This window comes from Erpetoichthys calabaricus, chromosome 12 (assembly GCF_900747795.2).
Source record: "Erpetoichthys calabaricus chromosome 12, fErpCal1.3, whole genome shotgun sequence".
Classification (NCBI taxonomy): domain Eukaryota; kingdom Metazoa; phylum Chordata; class Cladistia; order Polypteriformes; family Polypteridae; genus Erpetoichthys; species Erpetoichthys calabaricus.
Window position 1 is genome coordinate 107,909,108 of NC_041405.2, and position 13,513 is coordinate 107,922,620.

Genomic DNA, 13,513 nt, shown 5'->3' on the forward strand with positions numbered 1-13,513 from the left:
CTTCTATATACAATCATCATTAAGAGAATAATTTAATCCATCTCACACCCTGTAACTTGTATGGATATGGAAGATGGATAGATTAAAAGACACCGGCAAATCAGTGAATCACTGAATGGGCACTGCTTACATAGACACTACATTTAATGATAAGAGTTAAATATCATAAGATCTCAAAAATGTTTGCTGCATAAAAAAGCAAACGAACTATTACAAAATAAATACATAAGTTAAAATGTACCTGATACTGCCTTGTACCCAGTGCTGCCTATAGGCTCTCACTTCCATTGACCCTGAATTGGATTAGTTGGGTTTGTGAATTTTGCGTTATGATTTTGCTGTACTTCCCCGCTTTAAGGTGCCTTACTATTCCTTATATTAAAGGTGCGCACAAAATCTGCCAAGAGTTCTCCAAAAACATGCAACGGGCTATTAAATTCATTAGGTTTTTAAGTATAACTCTTATGGTAATACGCAGAGTGCACGCTCCTCAGCACAACATGTGTTTCGCTGTAATACAGAATGTATGGTTAAAATAATGAATATTGCCATTTAAAAATCATTCTAAATGTTTCTGATCAGAAAACAATGATTTAATTAGGCAGACAGCATGAACTTCCTGGAAAGGAAAGCCAGATGAAAGTGGGCGTATCTGCAGGAAAGTCAGCGGGCAGAGAGGCAGAGACGTGTGCAGCTGCAGAGACGAGAAGTTCTTAAGTGAAGTAAGCAGCGGCATGTGGGGAGACCACCCGTGGCAGCAGCGCTGCTCATCGTCTTGAATTCTCTTGCCTATGTCCCCCTGATTTTTTTTTAAATTTCGGACAAAGGAAATTGCAGGTGGAATTTCCTTTGATAACTTTTAGCTTCACAAGTTTGGACAAGGTAAGTTAGTTTGCTTTCTGTTCTTTTTGGTATCCGTGCAGCTACGTTAACAGGTTGGCTTTACTCGTCAAAGCTGCTCCTCTCGTGCCTATATGGTATTACAGAAGTTCTTCCAGCCCTCGCAGGACTCATCGGCTCCTTATTAACATTAATAAACGTATAAATGTAAGTAGAAATAAAATGAATAATACTGTACGGTCATGCTAGTGCTGCTTGATTACGCTGCTTCCATGTGTATCCGTTGTACGTTGGGACTGATAAGCTGCTGGGCTATCTACGTTACAAATTAAAAATGAGTGTGTAGATTAGATAAAAAAAGTTGACTACAAAAGTCACAATTCTTCTTAACACATCTTGTTATTTACTTAACTTCTGCATCGTCGCAAATGGGTCATTTACTGAAAAGCTCGTCGAACATCAGAGACTCGCAGGTAGAAAGCGTTTCTACTCACATCTCCAATACTTGGGTGACCAAAAAAAAAAAATGTACACGGTGAATAATCAACCAGCGCCTAATTCAAACAAGAAAAGCAGCAAGAATCCATCTAACGGTTTAACCGAATACTACTTGATACAATCCACATTTCAAAGTCTTGCAGGTGAGTTTGACCGGCAGCCTTATCCTAGTATGGGTGAATGTGAGAATGTAACCCTAGAAGATCTTGCACCTCATCGACGGGTGTATCCTGACTTGTATCCTATACTATGGTCTTGGGCAGTCGCCTCTGTGATCGTTAAAGTAAGTTTGAAAGTACAGAAATGGATGGATAGGACAACTTAAATATAATGACAACCCAACACAAGTATCGATGCTTATTAATAAAACATCTGTTCTCTAATGACTAAAAGTCATTAGTCAGGAGCGGAGTGGCCATCGGGAACATCGGGACATTTTCTGGGTAGGTCGAGCTGCCTTGCACACTCTTTCACGTTCTCATAAATAAATGAACACCATACAGCACGCATTTAGAAAATCCATAAAAAAAACCACACCACCCCGAAGTGGAATAAACCCGCTTCGCGTGCAGGTATCCTGTAAAAGAGGGCGATCCCTCCCAAAATGGTACAACCTCGAGCGCGAGAAATTGAAACTATCCATCCATCCCTTTTACTACATTGGGCACCAAAGGTACAAGAAAAGAGAAAGATGCGAGGAGAAAGAAAAGATTAAGCGGAAAAAACGGCACTGGATGATGCGTGACGTACGAAAATATCAGCTCTATTTAGAACAGGTGAGAAAAGATGTCATTCGTAACTTTACAAAACTGCATTGGTTCACTACTTCTATAGCACTAGGTGACAGCAAATTAGCCATCTAGCTAACGTGTCAAATGTGATTGACCCTAAAGTCTGTCATATTGCCTAAATGCATCGAGTTTTTAACTTTATTAACATGTCATGTCTGCCAGACTTCGATATGCGGTGTTCACGTGACAAGACTAAATAGCTCGGCGGCAGTGTGGGTTGTAAAATTAGCGCCACTACCTTGTTTTCGTAGATAGCTTTAGGGCTAGAATTTAAGCTGTGCTTACACTATTATGAAAGGCAGAATGTTTAGTGAATGTACGCCGCAAGAAACGCAGCCCGTTATTAGTGTCCAGGGAGAGCAAAACGCTGCCCGTGTGTCAGTTCTGCTACAATTATTTGGCACAGAGAGTCAGTCCGATGATGCTGAGGTAGAAAAGAAGAAGACAGCACGCAGGTATGTGTAGCATGATGGTGCTGTGGGATCATGATAGGATGGAGTTTGTGGCATTTTATATTACAGAAGATTACCTGACCAGTGTGAAATAAATGATTGCAGAATATAAAGAAATTAGCTATGGAAGGATATGCAATAATATATTCCATCTACACGGGCATCATGTATTACTTATTGCAAAGTTGTAATTACCCATTGTACATAGTAGTACACACTACATAGTGGTAGTCCTATTAATTACTAATTTGTTATTAAATATGAGGCTGGCCCCATGTGAAGGGAGGAAGTTAGTTCAACTGCAGAGTCAAGGCCAAAGACAACAGAGGGTTGTACTTGTGGGTACATAACAGATGTAAAAACAGCTGAGCTGGATAAAGAAAGAGATAGTGGAGCAGATGTAGGATGTTACAAGCGTTAATGACTCTGCATATCCCCTGTCCAAAGATCTTGACTGTTTTTCTACTCTCACCTTCAACAGTCCCCAAGACAGAGGGTGTTGATGATGAGATAAAAGTGATTGGAAAGCTATCGAGGGTACAAAGCTGAAGCTACCTATTCTCTCCAAGACAATACTCATTATCCTATGGCAACTTGTTGTTCCGTCATCCTCGTGAGTGAATTGAAATGAACAAGAGACAATTGATTTAGGTGCTGTATGTGTCGTTTCTGGCCAAGGTTCTACTTTATTTCGATGTATTTGAACAAATCTGTATCCTCATATGTGATAGTTCTGTATTAAGTGAGTAGTATAAACTACTCTTGCATTTTGCCATGAGCATTGTTGTGGTGCCCTATGCCTGCACTTGGTGAGAAGCACTATAATAACAAAGTAGTTTTGTTTTTTTTCTACTGTATTTCTGCAGTGGCAATGATAGATTGGCCATCTAACTCTGCAAAGAGGTTTACTTGTGTGCTGTTTTTTTGACACCTACTGCATGTCCAAACTACCTGGACGGAGGTCTCTTTCTGAACTGCTGTCTCCAAGATTTCTTCCATTTTATTTTCTACAAAGGTGTTTAGGGAGTTTTTCCTTATCTTCTTAGGGAGTCAAGGCTAGGGAGCTGTCAAAAAAACATGGCCTGTTAAAGCCCTTTGAGGCATTCATTGTGTAATTTTGGGCTATAAAAGAAATAAATCGTTGCTGTTGTTGTTTGTTTTAATGGCAGTTACCATGGTAGTCTAATAATAATACCCGCCCTACTATGCTTTTGGACTGGTCTGTATCATGTCACTCCTGGGTTGGAAGACAATCCCACCCCACCCCTTTGTCAATCTAATTGCAACTTTAAGTTAAAAATCAAATTTGCTGTTAGTTTACATTTGTAGCCAGTATGACACACAGCAACTATTCACTTAAATTTTCATTTGAGAATTTCATAATCCAGAACTTGCTCAGCCTATTGCCACAAAGCAACACCTAAAGTTAGTGATAATTGCCTAATACAAATTTACTGTATTTCAGCTACTAAACAACATATACAGTATTAGTGAGAACTTTAGAAGACACACCTGTCTATTTTTGAACTCGCTTATCCATTTCAAGGTCACAAAGGCTGGCATCGATTCATTCAGAACCAGCTTTGGAGTGGTTGACAGACCAGCACAGGGTATACTCATGTCGTAAATGTTAGGGTCGCATGTCACTGAGACGGAGGTATCTCTAGTAAAACCCTCACAGTATTAGCAACTCCAAAAAGCCAGTGCATAGGTCAAGATTTAACCCAGGACAGCACTACCATAACATCTGCTTTAGAAAACATCCAATTACTGTTTCAAACCTGGTGAAGCAAGTGCCTAGTAATACCTTATCACCATCAGTTTGCACTTAAAATCAACCAAAAACAGTGTCTTGTTTTTGATGATAATGTCCTGGAAACCAATGTCTAATACAAAAACATGATCCTAAAACTGTTATTGTAAAAATGCAAGACTATAATTTTGCAGGCAGTGAACATTTTTGTAGAATGATCAACAGAAAGTGAGTTCACACTTTTTATCTTGCAAAAACTGCATATTGCCATTTTGACCTTTAATTGTGTCTACACAACAAAGGTAAAATGAATCAAGTTTTAAGGTCTGCCATGTCAAAATGATATACAGTAATCCCCCGCCTATTGCGGAAGTTACGTTTCAGACCCACCCGTGATAGGTGAAAATCTGCGATATAGGACGACCACATTTTTTTTATAGTTTAAGCCTTAAAATACCCATCCCACACGCTTTAAACACATGTAAACTTATTAAAACACACTTTGTAAACACATATGATATGTGGATGTCGGGCTAAGGATATGAGTAACATCTCTATTATTAAACATTTTAACTTCACCCAAGACAAGGCAGTGAGACAGGATAAGAGCTGCTGTAGAGGCTTTTAAATGATTGACATGCAGAGTGACAAGCTGAAAAACAAGCAGCACAGAGCCAGCACAAAGTCCACATCTCCTTAGCGTGCATTCAGCTCCCCTCTTCCCAAGACGAAGTGGCAGGAGCGTAACGCTTTTAAGTGATTGACGCAAAGCGCGACAAGCACAACATACAGCTGGCAAGCAGCAGCAGCAAGACACCAGCTGAACCGATCGCATCTCTTTAGCGTGCATTCAGACTCCCCCTTCACAACACGAGCAGCGTTATAAGTGCCGCGAGAAAGAGATTTAACCATGCCCGGGGCAGGAAATAAAGGACAAATATTGTTTTTACAAAAGTTTTAAAATAAGAATGAAAATAATGCATATGTAACAATTCCCATGAAAATAACAATCTCTTTAAATTGTTTATCTGGTAAACCAAACGAGGGGGGGACGAGTGAAGCGAGCAGGGAGCAGAGCCCCCTAGTAATAATAATAGTATTAATAAATCCGCTATGTAGCGGGAGCGTGATAGCTGAACCGCGATAGAGTGGGGGATTACTCTAATCTGCATTTGAATGTACTAAGTGTTGTACAAAAATCTCCGACACATTTAAAGAGAGAGACCAGGTCAGGAAAGGGATAGCCTGAGTAACCGATATCAGAGGGCAGGGGCTGCATAATGCAAAATTTCTGGACAGACAGACACACTGGGTATATGGAGACAGAGACACACATACGTTCTTCAAGGTGCTTCTTGACAGCAGAGCTTTCTTGAGTAAACTGTTGGGAACATCCCAGCTCTATCTTTTACTCGTTTACTCGTTTTAATCTTCAATCTTAAAAACGAACCATAGTCTCGCCTATTAATGGTCACTACTAGATAATATTATTATTTTATTATATATTCATTATAATGCTATTTCTTTAGAATTTAACATTTTCAGAGTTAAGTAGTGCATTTAAGGAAAGAGTGACATGATGGCACACAGATTAGCACCTCTATTCCACTGTAAGATACTGGACTTGGATCATTTGTGCAGGGATCTCTGCAAATCTGCATGAGTGTTTCTCAGTTTACTTTGTTTTTCATCAAACACTGCAAAATACAAAGTTTAAGTGGCCAGGAGACTGTAAATTTGCTCCATGCTGCTAAGAACTGTGTAAGAATAAACTGAATTGAATATTCAAGTTAAGGGTTACTTAGTGAACATCTAAAAATGTATTCTGTGTATCTTCCTGAGCCCCTTGGTTATGCCCCGCATTGAGATTATTCAGTTTGCATGGGCTATGATACAGTGTGGGTTTGTTTTACTTTGAAATTAAATGTAAAATACTTTTTGGCTCATTTACAAGACTGTGTCCTGTTTGATGTGTTGTTCTTATAGTACAGCTTTTGTTTGCTTAAGTATTTTTGTTGTGTGGAGTAGAGTATGCCATATTTGAAGGGCTTTGCGTTAATGCATACCTAAAAAAAAAAGTGTCTGTCAGAGAAGTATACTTTTTAAAAATGTTTTCAAGTTTTTTTTAAATTTATGATAATATCTATTGTATATGTTAAACGGATTTCTTACTATAAGCACGTGAATGGTTTTATTTGTAGAGCAGGTTTTTCCAGAAGTACAAGGTATTATGTTAAACAATATAAAAGACATAACAAATTACTACACTTTAAAAATGTTGGAACTTCTACCACTTTGTAACTTACAATAGATTAGCACAGGTGTTTGAACTCCTGTTTGAAATCCCCTGAAATCAAAGGTGAGGATCTGGACAGATACATGTCCATGTAAATTTTGCACATTCTCCCCAGTGTTGGGCCATTTTCTTCATAAAATACATACAGTCTAGATTATTAGACAACTGCAGATTGACCCAACATGAGCATGAGTGACTGTGCAGGTGAGTGTGCAAAGAGACACACTGGCATCCAGTCCACACTTACTTGACACCTGACATTACCAGGAAAAGTTCAATGACTTCACAGCCCAGTAATCAGGACAGATTTAGGCCAAAAAACAACTGACTCTTATTCAGCCATTGGCGCATATATGAAAATATTAAACCTGCTGCTTCCACTAAGGTAGTAGCTTTGAACTCTGGTCTTTGTTAGAATTTTTTTTTGTAAGAATTCCTTTCTGTAGAATGTTTTGGTTTTATCTTTAAATCAAGAGTCTGTTCCAGTTCTTTATTGTTTCATAAATAGCCAGTAGTGCAAGTTTGACATTGCTGTTTTTAATTCTTAAATGTTAATTCAGTCCTATGGTTTTTTTCTTCCTTGTTAATATGATGTGCCCTGAATTTCTGTTTTTTCTTAACTAGACATGCTTTCAAATTACAATGAGTTACAAATGCCAAGGTTAGCAGTAGTGGACCAGCTAGATTAGTACCATTTGCACATATAACATTCCCAGACCCAATTGATCTATGCTGAGGCGTGACAAAGCCAGACACTATCCTGGCAGCACAAGTCAGGAACCAACCTTGTGTAAGGCAACAGTCTGTTACAGGGCTTATTTTACATTACCTGAAAATAAAAAAGAAAGGAATAAGAGAAAAGCTGATGACAGAGGTGGGCTAGAACACATTAATCCCCATTAGACATTAGACCACTTAAAGTTTTGTTTTTTTTTGGCCTAACATAATAGGAACCTTTTATGTAACAGCAACATACAATCTAACCAGTTGATGTGTTATACTGTCAGTGTGAATTGACTTCTAATTAAGGCCAGAACTGGAATCAAATAAACAAGCACAGTGCATCTGTGGAACCAGGGTTAAAAATAATTTCAGCTGAGGGAGTCACATAAGTCAGTTAGAACTAAAGTATTCATCTCATTAATCTTCATCTGTTGGAAATAGAATTGAAACTTCTCCTGAAAGTACTGCGTAGAACATAGGAACACACCTCTGTATGAGACACCGACCTTTTCCAAGGAAAACTCGTGCACACACCAGGGTTGGATTCACGGTACTAATAAATCAAAAACTGATCGATGGTACTCACTTCAAAGTTTAAATACAAAACGGAGAACTCAGCTGCATATAATGTCTATTCAAATGCTTGTCTTTGCAGTTGATATCAAACCATTAGCATCTTCACTAAGTGCTGGCTGTGGCATTCTTTTTCACAGCAATATTTTTAAAAGAGTCTTCTACTATAATGATGATTCATATAACTGAATATCAAATGTACATTCTCTCTTTTGTTGATTACTACTATAAAACATATGTTGTTAGATATGTAGTGCTTTTCCACTTGCTACAATGCAGACACTGTGTTATGAACATTTACAAAAGTGCTGGCTAGATGTTCTTCACTGCAAAATGTGGCTGAGTACCCCCTTTCTCCTCAGCCATACCTGCATTTTAAAAGTGGAAATAATATTTGATAAATCTATTTACTACCTGGAGAGAGAAACAATTGAAATCTTCCCTGGAACACATCCATACACGACCTTACTTGGCCAGTATGAATTGTGGGAGAATACTAGAGTACCTGGATCGTGCCAACATTGACATAGGGAGAAGGTGCAAAGTCTGCATAGATGTTAAGGAAGCCAGTATTTGAAACCTGGTCCTGCCGATAGTACCATATTATAGAAACTGCAGTGGTTAAAAGCAGTAAATAATTTGCAGGTTAATACAGACAGAGGCTGTATATCTGTTCTTGTTCTATTGGACTTGAGTGCAGCATTTGACACCATGCACCACAGCATTCTTATAAATTGTCCTGGACAGTGGGTGGGCCTCTTTGGCAGTGTCTTAAATTGATTTCAGCCTTACTTAATAGGTAGAAAATTCTTTGTTAGTTGTGGTAATTATACTTTGGAGACTCACGATATTGCATATGGTGTACCACAAGTATCTATTCTTGGTCTGCTGCTCTTTCCAATCTACTTGCTTCCATTAGGTCAGATTACCTCAAAGCACAAGGTGAGCTACCACAGCTATACAGATGACACACAACTTTATTTATCAATAGCGCCTGATGACCCTGATGCTCTTGTCTCTCTGATTCAATGTCTTAGCAGCAATTCTGAATGGAAGAGTAGTAACTTTTTGAAACTAAATAAGGTAAAAAATGAAATTGTAGTGATTGGCAAACATGGATATAGCGAGGACATTAGAAATAAAAAGGATCTGTTAGGTTTAAAAATTAAGGTGGAGGTAAATAATTTATTTGTAATCATTGACTCTGAAATAACCTTTAAATTACATATTAAGCAGATTGCTAGATCTGCATTTTTTCACTTAAAGTATATAGCAAAAAGTAGACCTGTTATAACTTTACAAGATGCTGAAAAATTAATTCACACTTTTGTTTTTAGTCGACTAGATTACTATAATGCATTCCTAATATGATTACCTAAGAAAGACAGCAATTGGTTATAGTTAGTGCTGAATGCAGCAGCCAGAATCTTAACTAGAAAAAGAAAATCTGAGCACATCTCACCAGTTTTAGCGTCATTACATTGGTTACCCGTGTCACTCAGAATTGACTTTAAAATACTACTGATGGTTTATAAAGCCTTAAATAATCTTGCTCTGTCCTATATTTTGGAATGTCTGTCCCATTACACTCCAAGTTGTAACCCTAGATCTTCAGATGGAGGTCTGCTTATAATTCCAAGAGCCAAGCTTAAAAAAAGTGGTGAGGCGGCCTTTTGCTGTTATGCACCTAAATTCTGGAATACTTTACCAATAGAAATTCACCAGGGTAACAATGTGGAACATTTAAAAATAACTGTCTGCAAACCCATTATTTTAATATGGCTTTATTGTAGCTACATTTTAGTTATATTCATAATAGACGGTATGGGTATGGAATTCTCATATATTTTAGGGATCCACAATCTGTACTAATCTCCACTATCTGCACCACCACCAAACTGATCTAGGTACCATGCAGCACCCTGAGATGATGGAATGAAGGCGGGTGTCTGAGCTGTACACAAGACCAACTTGATCAAATTCCTATCACGTGAAGCATGAAAACTAAGAGGTTTGATTTAGGAACATGTATGTTAGGTAGAATGTTCATTGGAGGCAGGGCAGCCTTTTGGTCTTGAAATCCCTGCAGATATTGTTTTTTTCTCCAGTATAATTGGAGTTTTTTTTGTTTTTTTCTGTTCTCCCAGCCATCTGACCTTTCCTTTTTTGTTTTTACTATGTTTGCCTAATCTTAATATTTTTTCTTTTCTCGTAACTTTCTCTTTGTCATCTTGTAAAGCACTTAGGGCGACATTGTTGTATGAAAATGTGCTATATAAATAAATGTTGTTGGTTGGAGATAGCAGTTATGGTATTATATCACCCTACCCGAGTACATGTGAATCTTAAATGTCAGTTATTGATGGTATTTCATCTTCTAATTAGGGTACTTCTAGGGTATCACATTTTATCCTATCTTGAACACAGATACCTACATTAACCACCCGGGTACTCTAGCAACTGGCAAAGCAAATATAATGTAGAGGACAAAAACTTGTTTGTTACAAGCCAGCTGTTATATACAAAAATGGATGAATTATGTTGGTGTAAGCATGCCTAGCAATTGGTATTTATACAATTTTCAGAAACCAAGAAGTTGAAGTCATGGAGTAAGTGCTACAGAAAAGATATTTTAAACACAATAATTCTCATATTAACTACATTAAAATTAATTACTGGTGAAATTGACCCTCATTGAAAAATGGGCTAATTATTGACCTTAACAGGGCTTTGTCAATACTAACAACTGTTTTTAATCTTTTTAATCGTTTTATTGCCTGGATTTTAAATAATTGAATATTTTTCCTTTACGATGGACTGGGTTCCTATCTAGGATTAGTTAATGCTTAATACTGTAGTTATTTAACAGTGAAACAAGATTGAATTTTTTTTAATTTGAAGTGACCGCTTTAGGAGGAGCCTAAATTGTAGTAAAATTTCAATACTTTACCCTTCAACAATACATTTCTAAAACATCATTATCAAATAATGTTGCAAAAACAGACATCATGCCAGTATAGATTTCATGAAGTTGCTTGGGTTCAAAAGCACAGGTTGAAAACAACTTCCAAATTGCCCACTAGTGAGGGAAAACACTGTCAAAATACCCCATCTGGAAACCGAAAGTCTGATAAAATAAAAGGTTTTACAAAAATGGCTGTGCAAGCACAAAGCTCCAAAGAGCACAAGGAGATGCCTGAAGAGGCAAGCCAGACTCAGCAAACAAAATCCCAATACAGAATCCAAAGGCAGTGGTCAAAACAGAGAAGAAGTTCAAAAATAGCAAATAACACAGTCCCAATAGGAAATCCAGAAATCAAAGTCAAGACAGAGCAGAGGTTCAAAAAACTCAGAAAGCACAGTTCCAAAACATAACCTAAGAGGCAAAGTCAAGAACGAAGCACAGGGTTGAAAATCCAGAAAATGCAAAGAATAGCAATTGCACAGTAACTCACGAAAACACTCAACTCCAGCGTGTTCAATGAACTGCGACGAATCATGTTGGAGGCCCTCCCTTAAGAAGGATGGAAGGCTGTTCCTAATGGTGATGGGCAGGTCTCCCACCCCTCGTGGGACCACCCACAAAGCATAAGGGACAAGGACAAAGGAACACAAAGGAAAATATACATAATAAAATAGACCATAATGCAAGTTAATGGCATATAATCACACAAAACAAACAGAACTTTGAACACCAGCCAAGGTGAATATACCTTGTGACCCATGACAGTAAGTCTGTGATCTGTCCACATTTACAATAGAGCATCGGTAGATGATTACTTCCTACATTTGAGAATGTAAGCAAATGAAACTTTAACTAAATATTAACCTAATTAACTAATTTGTGAATACACATCATACATATTCTTGGATGTATACGCCTGCAGGGTGTCTGTAAAGTACAGTATGTAAGAAGAGTAACAATGGTCTGTGGAGAAGCAAAAGCAACCTAAACTTGTTAAAAGGATTCTTAACCAACCCAGTTTCAACCCAGTAGTCTTTGTTGACACCTTAGCTAAAATATTTGTAGCTTGAGTGAAGCTGATAAAAGATCTCATGCTGCTTTATTAGATGTTCCTGAGAGGTTTGTTTTCATTTCGGTTCCATTCATTAACTGTAATGTTTAGCATATGTCTGTTTTTTCCTGCTTTCTTTATCTAGTCATGTTTTGTTGACACCAGACTCTTCAAGAAGTCAAAAATGTACGTTGACTTGTTAGGTTACTTTGTCAGGGGTTTCTTTTTTGGCAGATTTCTGAATTGATTCTGTATGTGCTTATTTTATTTATAATAAAAAAGCTTGTGAATGATGAAATGAATCATAAAGTCTGTGATTACCCAGAGCTTTCCATTTAAAAAAAAGCAGCCAAGAAAATGAACATTAATAATAAGCATTTTAAACATTTCATCAAATTAAATGGAGGTGAATGGAACTTAAGTGTAGATAAACAGTTTATAAATGGCTCACAGAGAAACACAAGATTGCTTGTGAGCTTCTGTCAATGTACTTATGTACATAATGAGAAACCAAAAAAACTTGGCAAGAAAACTATGTAACCTTAAAGGGTGTTCTACTTCCAGTATTTACCATACATCATCTCTGACTTTTTGTGCAAGCAACAGAGAAGGAAAATGCAGACCTTAGTCACATTATAGTAAACCTATATACAAGAAAACAACAGAACTTCCCATTCAGGGATGATAAAGTGCATGATTACATTAATATTGTGCATTTATGCTAAAAAACAGAACTGCATTAAACTCACCTTTCACAGGCCATTTAATGGAAGTAGCAACCAGAAACTCCTTAACCTATTAATGTAATTAAATGGCATTGACAACCTATTTCTAGGTCAGGTTTCTTGGGCTGTTTTGTAACTAGTGAAACTAAATAATGTAAAAACTACAAGCCTTGCATAACCACTCTGAACAATTTAATTCAGTTTAATCTGGTAAGCAAATAGCTATGAAACCTAATCAGAATACATTTAGAAGTTATGTAGCTCAAGTAAACATAATATACCCGGACAACATGGGGCCAACATCACCATGTGTGTGGCTATATCAGAAGATGGTGTGGTGGGATGCAGACCTTGTGTTGGCTCATACAATTCAGAGCTTCTTGTAGCATTCCTTGATGAGCTAACTCAGGTGTGTAGAGCTGTTGGCATGACCTGAGTTATTGTGTGGGACAATGTCAAGTTTCACCATGCTCAACTGGTGCAGGCATGGTTTCAGGGCCATGCACAGTTCACCACTGTGTACTTGCCCCTATACTTTTCTTTCCTCAAACCCTATTGTGGAATTTTTCTCGACATGAAGGTGGAAAGTGTATGATAGGTGCCTGTATCAACAGATGACCCTTCTCTAGGCCATGGATGAGATATGCAATGACATCACAGCAGATACAGTAGGTGTCAGGTTTAGATTGGCTAAGCCCAAAAGTTCTTTCCAAGATGTTTGGCAAGAGAGAACATTCATTTTAATGTGGATGAAAACCTGTGGCCAAATCTACGATGGCCCTGAAGTGCAATGCACAAAAACCAATTAAATCATGCAGCAACAAATCGGAAAACACAAAAACCAAT

At 37.7% G+C, this 13,513-nt stretch overlaps 1 protein-coding gene across 1 annotated transcript in view; it reads left to right on the plus strand.

Moving 5' to 3' along the window:
• Positions 1–551: 551 nt before the first annotated feature.
• The window catches only part of cysltr1 (cysteinyl leukotriene receptor 1), a 57,324-nt gene continuing 44,362 nt past the window's right edge, over positions 552–13,513 (plus strand). Inside the window, exon 1 of the mRNA XM_028815974.2 lies at positions 552–882. The gene's annotated coding sequence lies outside the window, so the exon portion shown is untranslated. The remainder of the gene's footprint in view (positions 883–13,513) is intronic.